The following is a 16,994-nucleotide window of genomic DNA, read 5'->3' on the forward strand; positions in this document are numbered from 1 at the left end:
AGCTGGGTTCTCAAAGTAAAAATCCCATTAATCTGTTCCATAGGGGAATTCATTTTTAATGATAACCTGTAAACCACTAAAGAAGACCTAAGCAAAGTTCTGTGTTTGTTAATCAATGGTGTACGCTTTTGTTATAGCCTTCAGACCAGTATTATTTTACTGTTTACTGTTAAAATAAACAGTGGGGGAAACAAAAAAAGGTTCTGTGAAAAATCTCCACCAACCAGAGAATCTTGACAAGCATGATAATCTCTTTAGTGTTCAGTTACTATATACAGTGCCTTGTGAAAGTCCATACCCCTTCATTTTTTTTTTTTTTTTTTTTTTTTTTTTCACTTTTTGTTCTGTTGCAGTCTTATGTTTTTAAACTGTTTTAAATTACTTTTTTTCACATCAATCTACACTCCACACACCATAATGGCAAAGCAAAAACAGAACTGTCCTAACTTCGTAATGTTAAAAAAAAAAAAAAAAGTACATTGCATAAGTATTCATACCCTTAACTTAGTACTTAGCTGAAGCACCTTTACAGACTATTACAGACTAGTATTTTTGGTTATGATGCAACAAGCTTTGCACATCAGCATATAGCAATTATCTGCCATTCTTCTCCTCTCCTCTCCTCTTCACCTCTCAAGCTCTGTCAGCTTGGATGGGGGCAGATGAACATTTTCAGGTTTCTCCAGAAATGTTTGATTGTGTTCAAGCCCAGGCTGTGGCAGGGCCACTTAAGGACATTCACAGAGTTGTCCTTAAGCCACTCTTGCTGTGTGCTTAGGGTCATTGTCCTGTTGGAAGGTGAACCTTCTGCTCAGTGTGAGGTTCTGAATGATCTGGACTGGGTTTTCATTAAGGCTATCTCAATATTTTGGTGCACTGAGCTTTTCTTCTACTCTGATGAGTCCTTCAGTCCCTGCTGTTGAAAAACAGCCCCACAGCATGAGGCTGCTACCACCACACTTTATTTTTGGGACGGTACTCTGCAGGTGATGAGCAGTGCCTGGTTTCCTTCCAACATGATGCTTGGGATTGAGGTTTGTCAGACCAGATGATCTTTTTTCTTACAATTTGAGAGTTCTTTAGGTGTTTTGTTGCAAATTCCAAGTGTATTTGCATGTGTCTTCACTGAGGAGAGGACTGAGTCTTGCGACACCGCCAAAAATCCCAGATTGGTGGAGTATTGTCATGATGTTTGTCCTTCTGTGGGTTTCTCCTATCTCCACATATCATCATGGAGCTCAACTTGAGTGACCATCAGATTCTTGGTCACCACTCTAACCAAAGCCCTTCTCCATTAGTTGCTCAGTTTGGCCAGAAGGCCAGCTGTAGGAAGTCCTGGTTGTTTCACACTTCCTCCATTAAAGGTAACGGAGACTTCATGCTTCTGTGAACTCACAATGCAGCAGACTTTTTTCTGAACTCTTCCCCAGACGTGTGGCTTGATGCAATCTTGTTTCTGAGCTCTACAGGCAGTTTTGTTTGTTTGTTTTTTGTTTTTCTTTACCTCAGGGCTTGGTTTTTGCTGATATGCATTTTCACCTGTTACACCTTTAATTGAATTTGCCACAGGTTAACTTCACTCGAGGTGTAGTAACATCTACAAACAATATGGAACTCCTGAGCTAAATTTCAACTGTCCCAGATGCGAGTACGAATACTTATGCAATGGAATTTTTTTTTTCTTTTTTTTTCTTTGCCATTATAGTGTATGAAATTATGTAGTGATAATAATAATAATAATAATAATAATAATAATAATAATAATAATAATTTAAAAGAGTTTAACATAAGGCTGCAACTTCACAAAACATGAAAAGAATGAAGAGGTATGAATACTATCGCAAGGCACAGTATATGTGTGTGTATGTATTTTGCATAAACATAACATTGTTTTTATGCTAACACTTTAGAATAAGGTTGTATTAGTTAACGTTAGTAAAGCATTAGTTAAATTAACTAACAATGAACAAAGCATCTGTTCAGCATTACTTATGCATATACTAATACCTCAGTTAATGCATTAGTTCTAATAATGAACAACGCATTTGTTCAGCATCACTTAATATTTTTTTAATGTTAACTCACACATATATGCATCTCCACACATTAACAGCTTAATTAGTTAAGGTTGGTTAATGCATTATTTAACAAGAACTAACATTAACTAAATAGCTTTTTATATACTGTATAATCAACATCTTTAAATCAACTGTTTTAAATTTCCCTAGCATTCAGTTACTTCATCCCCAGTGCTTCTTGGAATTAGTCACTGTCTTTTTCATTTGTCTTTTTGCTTGTTTTTCTCAAAGTGAAAGTTTTCTAGTTAAAGGTGACATGAATTTCTTTTTTTATATTAGTTCATTAAATTCTTCGTCCTTACATTGAAATTCAAATTGCAAGTCCACACCTTGTCCTTAATATTTCTATGAAATTTAGCAAGTATATATTTTTCCAAAATATTATACTTTAAACAACACTTAACGCATTGAGTCAGTTAATGCTTTGAGGGGCAGAGGTTGAAAAACACCACAACTCAATATCAGGCCAGATTGAGCTCCTAATGAGCACTTAGAAAATGCTCTAATCAGCAGTAATGATTAGACTGTAAAAATGGCGTTAGATGACAATAAACCTGTTCTTCAGATGATGGAGGGCCATCTGCAATCTAATCAGCTTGGATCATTGATTGAGCAACAGTAGAAAGTGTCGGCAGACCACATCTCCTCTGTTTACTGGACTTGAATGACCTTACCTGTACTACATGAAGAAGAAAGCACAACAGTGCCTCTACTTTCGACAGAAATTGTCCCAGTGGTCTTTTTTTTTTTTTTTGTAGGCCATTTTTAAAAGCACAGGAGAGAAGTGCATCTAGGGATGTCAGAAGAGTATAGAGCTTCCCTCGAGCCACTAAGACGAAATGTGATAATTCGAGGGTACAGTTTATGATTCTGCAAGTACTGATAGCAAGCTTATAAATTCATGGTCATGGATTGTACATATCATAGAACAGTGAGTGCAGTTTATAAAGTGGGAGTGTAAGATTACAAAGTCGTGGGCACAAGTTCATGGTTCTAAAAAAAAAATAATAATAATAATCTTCTTACTGGCCCGAGGGCAGCTCTATAGACGAGCACAAAAAGGTCTTCTGTTTATGAATTCTGTGTCAGTGGTGTTGTATATTTAAATTATAGGCAAACAAAACACTGAACGGCTATGAAAAATCATTTTGTTTAGTAAAACCGTCTGTTTTAATTGCTGTGAAGCAGGTATAGCTATGCAAGCATAGGAAAAAGTCATTTAACTTTAACATTATCTCATTTAGGCAATCACAACTTCATTATAAATAAAACCCTTATAGCTGGGCACTTCATCACGGAGTCACATCCCCTGTGCCCAATAGCTCTCCAGCTCATTTGCTTAAGTGAATCTAAGATGAATCAAAATGATATGAAAATTATAACTGCACCCTGCAAAATGCAATTAAGAATGATGGTAATACAAGGATGGTGACAAGTGGGAAATTAATTTGACAAAAGCACAAAATTAAATGATCTAAACATCACAATTTTAAAACAGACTGTTTCTCACGTAATGCATGATTAATTACAATAGTTTTATGAAACTGGGAACTGTACTTTGACATTTTCTTCAAAGTGATGTCTGTTGAAGAGAGTCACGTCTGATAGATCTAATCAAAATCAAATGACATAATTAAACATGGTGGTTAAAAGAGTCCCCAGCAATGTTTAAGGGGAGAACACACAATTCTTTTAGGTGTGCTATGCACTATATTAAACTTATTTATTTAATTCTTATTATGAAATTATAATGCATGCAGCTTTGAGCTTCAATTAATTGAGAGACAGCATGGAATATTTGTACTTTAAAAAATTAATTTGTCACACCGCAGGGCAATTTAAAATGGAACAAGTAAAGGTAAAAATGTTAGCTTAGTAGTTACATTGTGTACTAAGACCGACAGAAAATAAAAAGTTGCAATGTTCTAGGTCGATAGGAACTATACTCTCATTCCGGCGTAATAATCAAGGAACTTTGCTGCCATACCATGGGTGCAGCAGGCACAATGATATTACCCAGCGCCTGAAAATAGGCTAAATTCCACCAACATAACTAACGTGATCACCTGCTTGCACAGGGAGACTATTTTCAGGCGTTGTGTAATATCTTTGCACCTGCTGCACCCATGGTATGGCAGCAAAGTTCCTTGATTATTACGTTGGAATGAGAGTATAGTTCCTAGCCATATTGGCCTAGAAAATCGCAACTTTTCATTTTCCGTCGGTCTTTGTACACGATGTAACTATAGAACAGTCAAGTTTTAAATAGGAAAAATTTTGAAACTCTTTGGTCATTTTTGAGCGAAATGCTAACAGTCTAATTGGATTCAACGATCTATGCTAAGCTATGCTAAAAGTTCTACCGCCAGACCCAGAGATCGGCTGAATGGATTCGAAAACAATAAAACTCAACCGTTTAACTCTAAGGGAGTTGGAAAATGAGCCTATTTTCAAAAATAGCTGCATGTTTCTATTAAAGGAGAAGTCCACTTTCAGAACAGCAATTTACAAATAAAGTACTCACCCCCTTGTCATCCAAGATGTTCATGTCTTTCTTTCTTCAGTCGTAAATAAATTATGTTTTTGAGGAAAACATTTCAGGATTTTTCTCCATATAATGGTCTGCTATGGTTCCCAGAGTTTGAACTTCCAAAATGCAGTTTAAATACAGCTTCAAACGATCCCAGCCGAGGAAGAAGGGTCTTATCAAGCGAAACATTCTGTTATTTTTATAAAAACAATACAATTTATATACTTTTAATGCCAAACGCTCGTCTTGTCTTACTCTTCCTGAACTCTGTGTATTCTAGCTCAGAACAGTTTGGGTATGTCGAAAAACTTCATCAGGTATAACCGTATTTTCTCCCTCAACTTCAAAATCGTCCTATATCACTTTTTGTTAAGGGTGTTTGATTTTCTTTGCATGTTCACTTTGCAAAGACTGGGTTGGAACTTCTGCAGCGATGTAGGATGATTTTTGAAGTTGAGGGAGAAAGTACGATTGGAGTTTTTCGACATCCCCTAACTGTCTTGAGGCAGAATACACAGTGTTCAGGGACAGCAAGACAAGATGAGCGTTTGAGATTAAAAAGTATTTAAATTGTATTGTTTTCAATTATAATTAACCGATCGTTTCGCTAGATAAGACCCTTCTTCCTCGGCTGGGATTGTTTACAACCGCATTTGGGATCGTTTGAAGCCGCATTTAAACTGCATTTTGGAAGTTCAAACTCGGGGCACCATATCAGTCCATTATATGGAGAAAAATCCTGAAATGTTTTCCTCCAAAAACACAATTTCTGAAGAAAGAAAGACATTAACATCTTAGATGACAAGGGGGTGAGTACATTATATTTAAATTGTAAATTGTTGTTCTGGAAGTGGACTTCTCCTTTAAGTTAACCGAAAGTCTTTGACAATACTGTTGTTTCTCCATTTTGTAATGGCAAATATATGTTGATAATGGAGAAAAGCACATTACCTTTTGCTTAAAGAGAGTATACACAGCTCATCAAACACACTTAAAAGCAATTTAAAGGAATCACAATACTCTCTGGAAAAGCAGGCAGCCTCATTAAAGGGTCTAATTGCAAATTAAGAATTCATCACAAATGAGAAAGACCTATCGAGAGTGTGTGTGTATGTGTGTGGGCGAGGAAGGTAAGGACAGAGTACCGGTGCTCTGTTGACGTCACGGCATCACTAGGTTGTCTCCTGGGGCAACCAGATGTTCATTGAACTCTCCCTTGTGAGGTAGACGTTGAGAATGAATGGTTTCCGACGGCGAGCTCGGTACATGTTCCCAGAGGAGGAAAGAATGAGGAGAGATAAAGAGGAGAAGAAAAGTTTCTGACAAACTTTTCTAGAGAGTAAGAAGGGAAAAGTGTGGTGTTGTTGTTTCTTTCACATCCTGGTAATAACAAATTCAGAACTCGTATGTGTGTTTTTTTGTTTTTTTTGTTTTTTTGTTTTTGTTTTTTTTCACATGCCAGAAATAATATTCTACAGCTGTTTGAGTAGCATTCACACAGAACCTGCTATTGATAGTTTAAACATGCATGTTTAATTAACAAAAGAAAAAAAAAAAAAAAATAGCGTAATGCTTCCTTGTCACTGCCAGAGGTGTAGTAAGAGAGGAGGGTTGAAAGAACTAGAGAGCAAGAGAAGAATTTGTACTTTGGCTTTGTGTCAAGCACACTGACATCTGGTTCATTTGCATGGCATTCGAAGATCCTTGGATTATGTGCTTACAAGAGGACTGCAGTGTCTCATTGAACAACATAATCATCTTATGAAGAATACAATGTATTATCCCTGCCACTTTCTAAGGCCTAGAAATTGATCGTTCTCTCTGTTGCAGTCACTAAATTTTATACTCCCCAGTTTGCCAATAGTATATTCACCCTCACTCCTCCTGTCCTTTTTGTCTTTGTATGTCCATATAATTTCGAAATGAACATGGCTGCATGTCTGTATATACAAAAGATTTCAAATACATTTAAATTTGTATTAGCTACACTAGCAGTCAAAAGTTTTTGAACAGTAAGGTGTTTAAATGTTTTTAAAGAAGTCTCTCCTGCTCACCAAGCCTGCATTTATTTGATCCAAAGTACTGCAAAAGCTGTACATTTTTAAAATATTTTTACTATTTAAGATAACTGTTTTCTATTCGAAAAAAAAAATGTAATTTATTCATGTGATTTCAAAGCTGAATTTTTAGTTTCGTTACTCCAGTCACATGGTCCTTCAGAAATCATTGTAATATTCTTATTTGCTGCTCAAAAACATTTATTATTATTATTATTATTATTATTATTATTATTATTATTATTATTATTATTATGTTGAAAACAGCTGAGTAGATTTTTTTTTCAGGTTTCTTTGATGAATAGAAAGTTCAGAAGAGCTGCATTTATGTGGAATACAAATATTTCGTAACATTATAAATCAGTAAAATCAGTGTATTAGAATAACTTCTGAAGGATCATGTGACATTGAAGACTGGAGTAAGGATGCTGAAAATTTAGCTTTGATCACAGGAATAAATTACATTTTAAAATATATTCAAATAGAAAGCAGTTATTTTATATAGTAAAAATATTTCACAATATTACTGCTTTTGCTATATTTTGGATCAAATAAATGCAGGTTTGGTGAGCAGAAGAGGCTTATTATTCTTATTAAAACTTTTACTGTTCAAAAACTTTTGACTGGTAGTGTTGGGAAGGTTACTTTGGAAATGTAATAGGTTACAGATTACAAGTTACCCTATTTAAAATGTAATAAGTAGTGTAACTTCAGTTACTTTATCACAGTAATGTAACACTATGTGATTACTTTTTGATTGCTTTTTTTAAATTACTAATATTTTCAACTGTTAATCATTTTGAAACATTTAAACCAAGCAGAGTTAACCTTAGAGTAGCAATCAACACTGATTACTGTCAGACTTGAATCACTTGAATTAAGATTATAATAAGTAAGGGATAATATACATCTTTATTTTGTGATAACAACTGGCTGGATGTATATTTTCCCACTTATTACACAGTTGCTTGCCACAAAAGTAAATAATTAGACACAAAACACTGATCTAAGCTGAAATATTTGAATGCAAAGCTTCCGTTAAGAAACCAGTTGCTAGCAAGCGGCAAATTCAAACTAGACAGACATTTAAGGGATACAGTGCAGTCATACCACCTTTATTACACAACATTTCACCACATAAATAATTAAGTACTAGTACTTACAGTACTAGTTTGTTAATTATCTTGGAATCCATTACAGTGTACAAAACAAAATGGCTGTGGCTGTGTTTTTCTGAAACAAGAGAGTGAGCCCACGGTACCAGGATGACAGAATTAAGAAATTGTTCACATAATGTTCAATTGAGTATTAATATTTATTAAGCTTCCACCAAGAAAAACTAGCGAGTGTATAGCTTCGACTTAAGTTACCCAGATGAGTCTGTGTTATTAGCTTTTACCAGTTGTAATCAGGGAATAACATCCCTTGGAATGTCACAACTGACCAATCAGAATCAAGCACAGGTTCTGAGGTCGAATACAGATTTAAAATCATAACAAGAAATTAGTAGTTATGATACTGGTTTTGAAATCAAATGTTTGCATAGTTATGACAGGAAACATTGGCATTTAACTTGGAAAAAAAAAAAAAAAAAAGTAGGAAATAAAATAAGAATGTGTTCTATTCTGTGTCCTAAACTCCTGAAACATTGGTGTCTTATTTTAGAGCAGTCAGTGCAATTTATGAAAGAAGTCCGTTCAATCTGTATATGGGTGTGTGCGTATGGGATGTAACCCCCTTTGTAATCATTAACATTTTCAAAAGTAACTGTAATTTAATTACAATTACATTTATTTTGTCATTAAATTATGTAATTCTGTTACATGTAACTAGTTACTCCCCAACACTAAGTGTATGTATATACAAAATATTTTAAATATGCTTTCATTTTTATTAACTATAATAGAGAAGAATGTTTTGTTTAAGAACAGTAAAGGCTTTGAAATGAAAAGCCACCACATGAACTTGTGAGCTCCCTGAACATTTCTTGCTCTGCATCTCTTTCTCTGGAGAACAACAGTAGCTGAGTCACCTTTAAAAAAACGGCAACAGGACAGAGTAAAATTGCTGATGCCGACGATTTCCACTTTACCCAGCAGTGAGAAAAGCGGATGTCCATTAGCTGCAGCAGTTGTCCTCACTGGTGTGCATTCACATTGGCACAGAAGCCTGTTGGATAGGAATTGATGGACAGATGGGATGATTGTTTCACCCTTTTCTTCTTTTAGCCTCTCACTTCTTTTAAAGTGGAACAACTTTCACTGTCAGCAGAAAAAAAACAGCATCCATTATTATTTCTTTTCAGCAGAAAATCAACAATTTTTTTTTAAACTACTTTGAACTGAAAACAGTTTACATTTATTCAATATGTGTTAACACAAGTATTTACAGTATGTTTAGACAACTGCAGAGGTTAAAAACTCTATATTTCTTGCAACGCCACTGCTCATGCCTGCGGCTGGTGAATAAAGACAGACATGAGGGAACAGGGCCGTTAAGTCATGGCAAGATGTGCATTGAAACGGCTCAATTGTATCTCAGCAGCAGAGTGTGGGCGGTCAGGGGATGCCAGGCGGCCCAGTTTGTTCTTTGTCCAATTCTGTAAGAAATGACAAACAGACTAACACATTAAAGTTCGTCTCGAGTTGTTATTCACCAAACTGGGACGTTGGTGTGGCTCCCTGCTTTTGCTGATGAGCCTGGACCTGGAACAGCTGTGCTCCAATTTTTCCAGCTCTACCTGTGAGCTACATGCTGCTTCACAATGCCACTGTAAAGTGATTTAAAAAGTTGCGATTTATTCTCCTCCACTGTAAAAGACAACTCGACAAATGTTTTAAAGTTAGGAAACTACATGTTTTTTAGGATGCAAGGTATGCTGATATAAATTGTATATTTTTTTGTGGGTGAGGTCTTTGGTCTAGGTTTGATCTGGTTTGTTTTGCAGTAAACATATATATATATATATATATATATATATATATTTAAAAGTCAATGTGAATTTCCAGTCACAACCCTTTTTATTGTAATTTGATCAATTTGTGGCTAAAAAAAGGATATTCAGTGAGAAAATATAGAACAGAGGTGATTTAATCCATGAAAATTGTGAATGAATCATTCACTGATCAAATTTGTACCTTGCATACAAGTCGCTTTGGATAAAGATTTTAGCCAAATGCACAATGCAAATGTTACAAATGACTGGTCCAACAACCTGTATGCATGCTGCTCTTGACAGACGTGTTTTAATGTCAAATGCTCTTTATTTTTTAGTGCACTGGATATTAAATACTTGCACAGGCAGTGAGTCTGTCACGAGTGCTGGAGTTGGTTTCTCATGGTTAGCTGCATGGCATATGGTGGCTGACTACAGACAGGTTTGTAGAACAGGTGGCGGCTTGGCTCTACATATGAGAGAGTGAGAAATCCTTCCTGTGAAGGCACAGATAGGGGGGATTCCTTTAGTTTGGCTGGATCTCCAAAATAACAACTGGCTACCTCTGGACTGAAGGATAAATTCTGGTGGAAATCAAAGCAATAACTAGTAAAAGGCAAGGTAATGCTTTCATAATAACTTTCATTAATAAATAATCAATAAACATTATATAATGCTTAACAGACTACTAGTTGGATATGAGATAATATGTTTTTTAATGTATATTAATGTTTACTAATGGGGTAAAGCATTACAGGTACTGTTACTTAAGTAAGTTACATAATCAGATTACTTTTTTCAAGTAACTAGTAAAGTAATGCATTAGTTTTTAAGTTACAGTAAAATATATGAGTTACATTTTCAAATTATCAATGACAGTTACTTTGTTTTCCCATGTATTGACTGATAGCTCTCCTGTCCTGTTAACATACATTTACTCATTTGCACAAAAACAGATTCAGGATTCCTCAAAATAAATAAAAGAGAAATGCAAATTTGAAATGCAAATATTAGGGGTGTAACGATACATGTATTCGTACCAAACTGTCACGGTATGGGCATCTCGGTTCAGTTCATGAGGCCTTACAACGAATACAGGCAATTCACCCTCAATCCAAACGGGGGCACCCACAGTAATGCAACTCTGTTTGATAACCGCCAGCAGAAGAACAGCGGATGCCAGTAGTTGCGCACTTGAAAACAAAGCCCACTAGACAGTGACCATGTGCTGATTCTGAACACGTCTCTCACTGACAAAGAAGTATACTTTAAAGGCTTGTGCACTTAACTGTCTGCAAAATGGAGCTTTGTGCTCTTGTATCCTACCTCTCTCATTCGGCACAAATCCAAATATTCCATAATATTTCCATATTTGCAATGCATCCAAATGCTAAACTATTATTTATTATGTAAATTGTAGACTTTGTACTTACGTTGCGGCGGGCGCACTGATGTTTGGTTCACTGTGTTTTATTTTGATAAAGTACCAACTACGCTGTCAAATTAGCAATGCTAGAAGCCTTAGTGAACGATTACTTCAACTTTCCTTATACCAGAAAAATCAACTTAAACAAAAAACAAATACAATGTCGCTTTGTGCCATTTGAGTTTCCTTTTCACAAAACTGAACTAAAACTCAGCAAATATCGGCTATGTTACATGTTGCACAGTTTTTTCCCTTGTCTATCAGTTAACTAAATTAAATATATTTCAGGTATTTATTCCTTGTATGTATATATGTACTGCAGATTGTATAGCCTATATATGACATTAATTTGATTTGAATTTGATTTGTTTAGTGTTCTCACATGTAGGTGGAAACAGTTTTTAAAGGGGTCATCGGATGCTGAGTTCACTTTTTCATGTTGTTTGAACATTAATGTGTGTTGGCAGTGTATGTACACATCTACCCTATAATGATAAAAATCCATGCAGTGGTTTTTAATTAATCTGTAACAATAATATCCCCTTTTTCAAATCAAGCCATTCTCAGATGCCTGTCGTTGTGGTGTCACACCAACAGAGGCCGCTCCCACGATAGTTGATTGACATGAGCTCTTACCTTAGACCAGCTGTCACAGCCAGTAACTTTCCATGTTTCGATGCCGGAGCAGGGATGTAAGTTAGACAAGAATATCTCCGATTGAGTGTTTGAGGTGTTGTGTTGCTGGATGTAATAATGAACATATTGGTCATCATTTACTCCCGACATCTGAGCCGCTGAACATGCAGTAGATTACGTTTGTTTGTGAATGGAATGTGCCTCCTGATCTACATATATCCGTCTATGTTCGCACGAATCATTCATGATCCAGCTTCACTTAGAGCAGAAGTGAGTATGAGCATTTTTTTATGAATCTTTGCGATCGCCTTTCCTTATAACGTGGTAGTTAGGAAGTTTAGCGGCTAAATGCGGCTAATGTAAACAAGACCGTCTTTCCTCAGAGAGAAGAGAGGGGTGGGGTGAGAAGAGCTCATTTGCATTTAAAGGAACAACCCCTTAGAATGAGATGATTTTTGCAGAGCTGATATTGGAAAAGTAAAAAGGGTGTGGTTTTACAAAACCATTGAGAATTTTTAATCAAAGTATATTAGAGACTTTTCATTAAGACCCTAAAGAATCATATCAACTTGTGGAAAATGGGCATCCAATGACCCCTTTAAAATAAGCATAGCATAGTAGATTTTTTTTTTTTTCTGTTGTAACGAAATCGTATCAAACCGTGACCCTCAAAGTGCGGTACATACTGAACTGTGACAGCTGTGTACCGTTACACCCCTGTTCAATATGTTAATAACCAAATTTACATTTCTTTCAGCCTGAGTCTAATTCACGTCTTTTTCATTTGAAAGGGCTTTTACATATGCAAAAAATAAATAAATAAAAATGAACAGGGTCTAACATTAACTTTTTTGCTCACCAGTCACTGTGGCTAGTGGTTTTCCGAAATTACTATCCACAGCATTTTCACTGGCCACAATTTTGTTGTTGGGAAATTAGGTTGTATATGACTAAAGTTACTGCGTACTAAAATGTATATATGAAGAGTTCAGATGCAAAAACAGCTAAATCCATCTGACGTCTTTCTTTAAAAAATGCATTTTTATCAGGCTTGGATGTAAAGGTTTCTATGTAACTACTACTTCTGACTGGGCTGAGGCTGGAATTTAGCGAGTTTGAAGTAAAAGTATTTGATGGACGTATAATGTGTGTCGAGAGCATTCAATCAGTATCATTATCTCATTTTTAGTACTAAAATGCGTACTAAAAAAAAAAAAAAAAAAAAAAAATTATATATATATATATATATATCTGTCTCTGTCTCTCTCTCTGTCTCTCTCTCTTTTTTTTTTTGCCTATTTAAAGGGCAATTTTCCAATGAAAACAATATTAACAAGACTGATCTTTCCACTGCAGAAGAAACAGAAGCAGCTGAAATGGCATTAGATGCATTTACATGTTTAATGAAGCTACAATGTGGCAGGGAAGCATTTACATTGCAAAATTGTAACAGTATAAATAATGTTATGAGTGTGGTGTTTAAAAACAGTTTTTTTATATATATATATATATAAAATGAAATGTTGGAAAAATGCAAAGATAAGCTGCCAATAGGTGGCAGCAAGTGACTGTCTTAATGAATGAGTAATTGAGTCATGCCTTTAAACGATTCATTCAGACAGCTGATTCGTTCAAGAATGAAGCAAGTGTCTGTCTATAAATGGACCTCTGAATCTATTCATGCTTTGTTTTTCACATATTTTACCTTTATTCTACACTGCTATTTTTGTTCTCCTAAAAACAGCCTGTTGAATTCCTGGTTTAATGAAGCTCCTCCCTCAGATTGGTTAGCTGGCCCAGTGGGTTCTGATTCACTAACTGCCTAATGCCCATTGTCTGGAAACATGTAGTTTTTTTTTTTTTTTTTTATATATTTCTTCAAAATATGACATTGTGTTTCACTTTCACCTTTCTGATGCAACTGTGATAATTTTCTATTTTTATGTGATGGTTCTACTCTGCAGACTTCTCTCTAAATGCTAAAATGTATTACAGAATATATATTTCATGAGCTACATTTTACAGCATGCCTTCACACTAAAGAATAAACTCTTTTTTTAGAGCACAGTGGACTTTAGAAAGAAGCTCTATGCAGTTTGTAAGGTTTTGCTGGGAGGCTTATGATGACTTACATTTCAGACATTCCAGCTTTGACAAACAATTAATGATATCATGGCAGATCTTTTTTTGTTCTAATTTCACTGTTTCTATTTAATTTAAAATTCTAGAAATGATTGGCATTCCCTCTCCCAAACTGAGAGTTTGCGTACACTTATACCTTAATACAGTGAATTCAATTATAAGCCCTGAGAAACTAAAGACTGTTCATCTTTTTAAGATAACTTCTTGCTTCACTTGCTTTACAGTTTGCTTGCCTCTATCTGTCTATCCACACACACACACACTGACAGGACTGAATGTGGTGTGGGGAGATGGCCTCGGGCATTCATTTCCCTGAGCCAGCATCCTGCCACTGCAAACCAATTTGTTGCGATTATATTTTTTCAGTGTTGATTTTTAAATTAGTACTTGATGTGTGATGGGAGAGCACAGCACTAAAATGTGTGTGTAAATGTTTGTGTGATACAGGCACAGAAGGGCACTGAAAGCGAGAAATTTATTCAAAAATGACAGCACCAATGCTCGCCTCTTTCTTATCAGGAACATCTGGCAGTGTAGCACATTAAAGATTTCAGCACACTGTGAGCTGGCTCCAGGCTCAAGGGAATTTCTCACTTCCGTGCCCAAGTAAGACATTGGACAAAGAAAAAGCAGTTTAGGAAATGTTAACTTTCCCCATGCATCGCCACATTTGTTTGTTTTTCTATAAGTAGTAACATTGTGAAATTGCTGATAAAAATTGCAACCTCAGGCAGTCAGACTTTCACCGTCAGCATGTGATAGCCAGAAAAAAATAAATAAAACACTTTTATCATCTATAACTGCAAGTTTTGCATAACCACAGGGGATAAACCTAGTTCATAAACAAGAATATGTCAGCCACACCAATGAGAGTGCTGGTAGTATTTTTTCATTACCTCCCTTTTTTTTGTATAAGTATTTCATTATGGCTTTTTTAACTGTGCTATGTGGTATGAAGTGTAAAATAACCCCAGGCATGCCAGAGTCCCCATTGTCATAGGCTCTATTATAGTTCAGATGGATCTCTCAACTCTGTCAAGAGGGCCATCATTACACAGAAGCGCTGTGTTAGTCGTATACCGGGAAAATAAGAACTAGCACTACATTCTGGATTGGGTTGTTATGTCAACTTGTAATGGGCTTTGCTTGTCTGGTCTTTGTCTTTGTTTTCTCCATCCACAGGGTGGAGTCAAGTAGGCCAATATTGGCCAAGGACTACCAACTTAGGTTGAAAAAGGGTGTCTGGGTAAAGCAACCAATATTTTCTGTAAAGTTTGTTCTCAGTATATTAATTCATCTAAAACAAAATGTTCTAAATAAGCATTGATTATTTCAATGGTTTGCACTTTGTAAACAGCATTTCTAGTAAAAAGTGTGCTGTACACTTCAGGTTGTAGCACATCTCTCCACTTTTTAGTGCCCACAAGAAATTGGGGTGATCCAAATAAAAACATGACATCATTGTGACATCATGTGATGTCATCATTTTGTTAAAAAGTATTTTCATATGTGCATTTAACTTATAACAACTTATAACTGTGTTTCTTTGCTTATGTCTGACAGCACAGTTCTCTGCTTCTTATGGGAAAATGTTTTTGAGTGGGGTGGTTGGTCAGAGACCTGTACTGCCTTCTTGAAGGGAGAGATAACAGACTAGACTGGAGTGAGTAAGGATGACACCTTTGACCACACGTAATGCTCAAGGGGTCATAGTAGGAAGTTCCCACACAGTTTGTGGTCTAGAAGCATGGACCACAATCTTCTGTATTGTCTTCTTGGACTAATCATTCAGTCTAAAAGAAAAGTACAATCACATTATTATTGTTCAGTGAGTCTTTGCAGATGATACCCAGTCATTTCAACAGGAATTCATGAAAAAATAATTAAAGTTAATTACTGTAACATTGGACAGAAAATGTTGAAATCCCAACATAATTGTATGTGACTTGATGGTAAGAGAAACTGTTTATGTTATAAAGTGAACTCATATTTTACATGTTTTCGAATGTGCCTGGGAGACCCTGATTATGGAGGCCCAGGTGGCTGTACATGAATATTTATAGGAGGGTTTAAATTGTGCTGATGAGTCAAGACTGTGGTTAGATTGGAAACAAGCTGTTGTGAGATGATCTCACAACATAGTTACTCTTACAAAGGACATGTCATCAGGAACACTAATCACCATAAAGGTGACTTTAAATGAAAAACCTGCTTGTGACCTCAAACCCCCTAACCCTAGCCCCCCCCAAAAAAAAAAAAAAAGTTATAATAATTATTATTTTTATCAGCATTAAATCTGGGCTGATATCGAAAATCTAAAGAACAATTTAGCAGTTTTGCATGGCACAATCTGTATTAAAATGTAATTAAATGTAAGTGCATTAAATGTATGAGGGTTTACAGTGTACTTCTCCAGTTCTCCAGGAAAACTTTCTAGAGGTGTTGGAGTATTGTTCTTATTCTATATCACTCTCAGGGCATCTCTGCCTGCCTCGTTTTTAATCAGGTCTCGATCAAGTTGACTTACTCGACTTGAGACCACCCCACCAGAACGCCAACAATTGATCCAACTTAAGGTCTCAGGAATACCTCATTCCAAATCCAACAATAAACAGCAGGGAGGGACTGTAATCTTGTTTCGGATATTTCAATAAGCCCTCCAATGAACCTAAACACTTCTCCTTGGATCTGTGTTTTCAGGGCATTTTAAAAAGTATTCGTCTTAGAGGATTTATAGAACGAGAACACGGTAACCTGCTGAAGGGTGAAAAGTTTCTCACTCGCTCTCCCCTCACTCTTTGCCACAATGATAAATTTTATTATTTTATTTAGCTGAGGCTGGAGAGGATGAGGAGCGATATCACTTTCCCCAAATGCATCTCCTAAATCGGTGACTTTTCAGTCTCTCTCACTTCCTCTCCCTCTATTCCCACAGGCCAAATTTGCAAAATCGGGTCATCCAGGATTTTTTTTTCCCTCACCACACTATTCTCCTTCGTAGTGTACTTTTATTCATCCATCAAAAAGCCTCTTGTGCTCTCCCAGAGGAGTCTCCCACCCCAGTAATGTAAATTGGGATTTTTTTTATTTTTTATGAGATACATTTAAAATCCAAGCCTACCTCATTGGCCCTCCCCACCCACACAGCCGCCTCCCCCGCCACCTCTCTTCTTGTTTTATCAGACAGACA

Source organism: Labeo rohita, chromosome 7, assembly GCF_022985175.1.
Source record: "Labeo rohita strain BAU-BD-2019 chromosome 7, IGBB_LRoh.1.0, whole genome shotgun sequence".
NCBI lineage: Eukaryota > Metazoa > Chordata > Actinopteri > Cypriniformes > Cyprinidae > Labeo > Labeo rohita.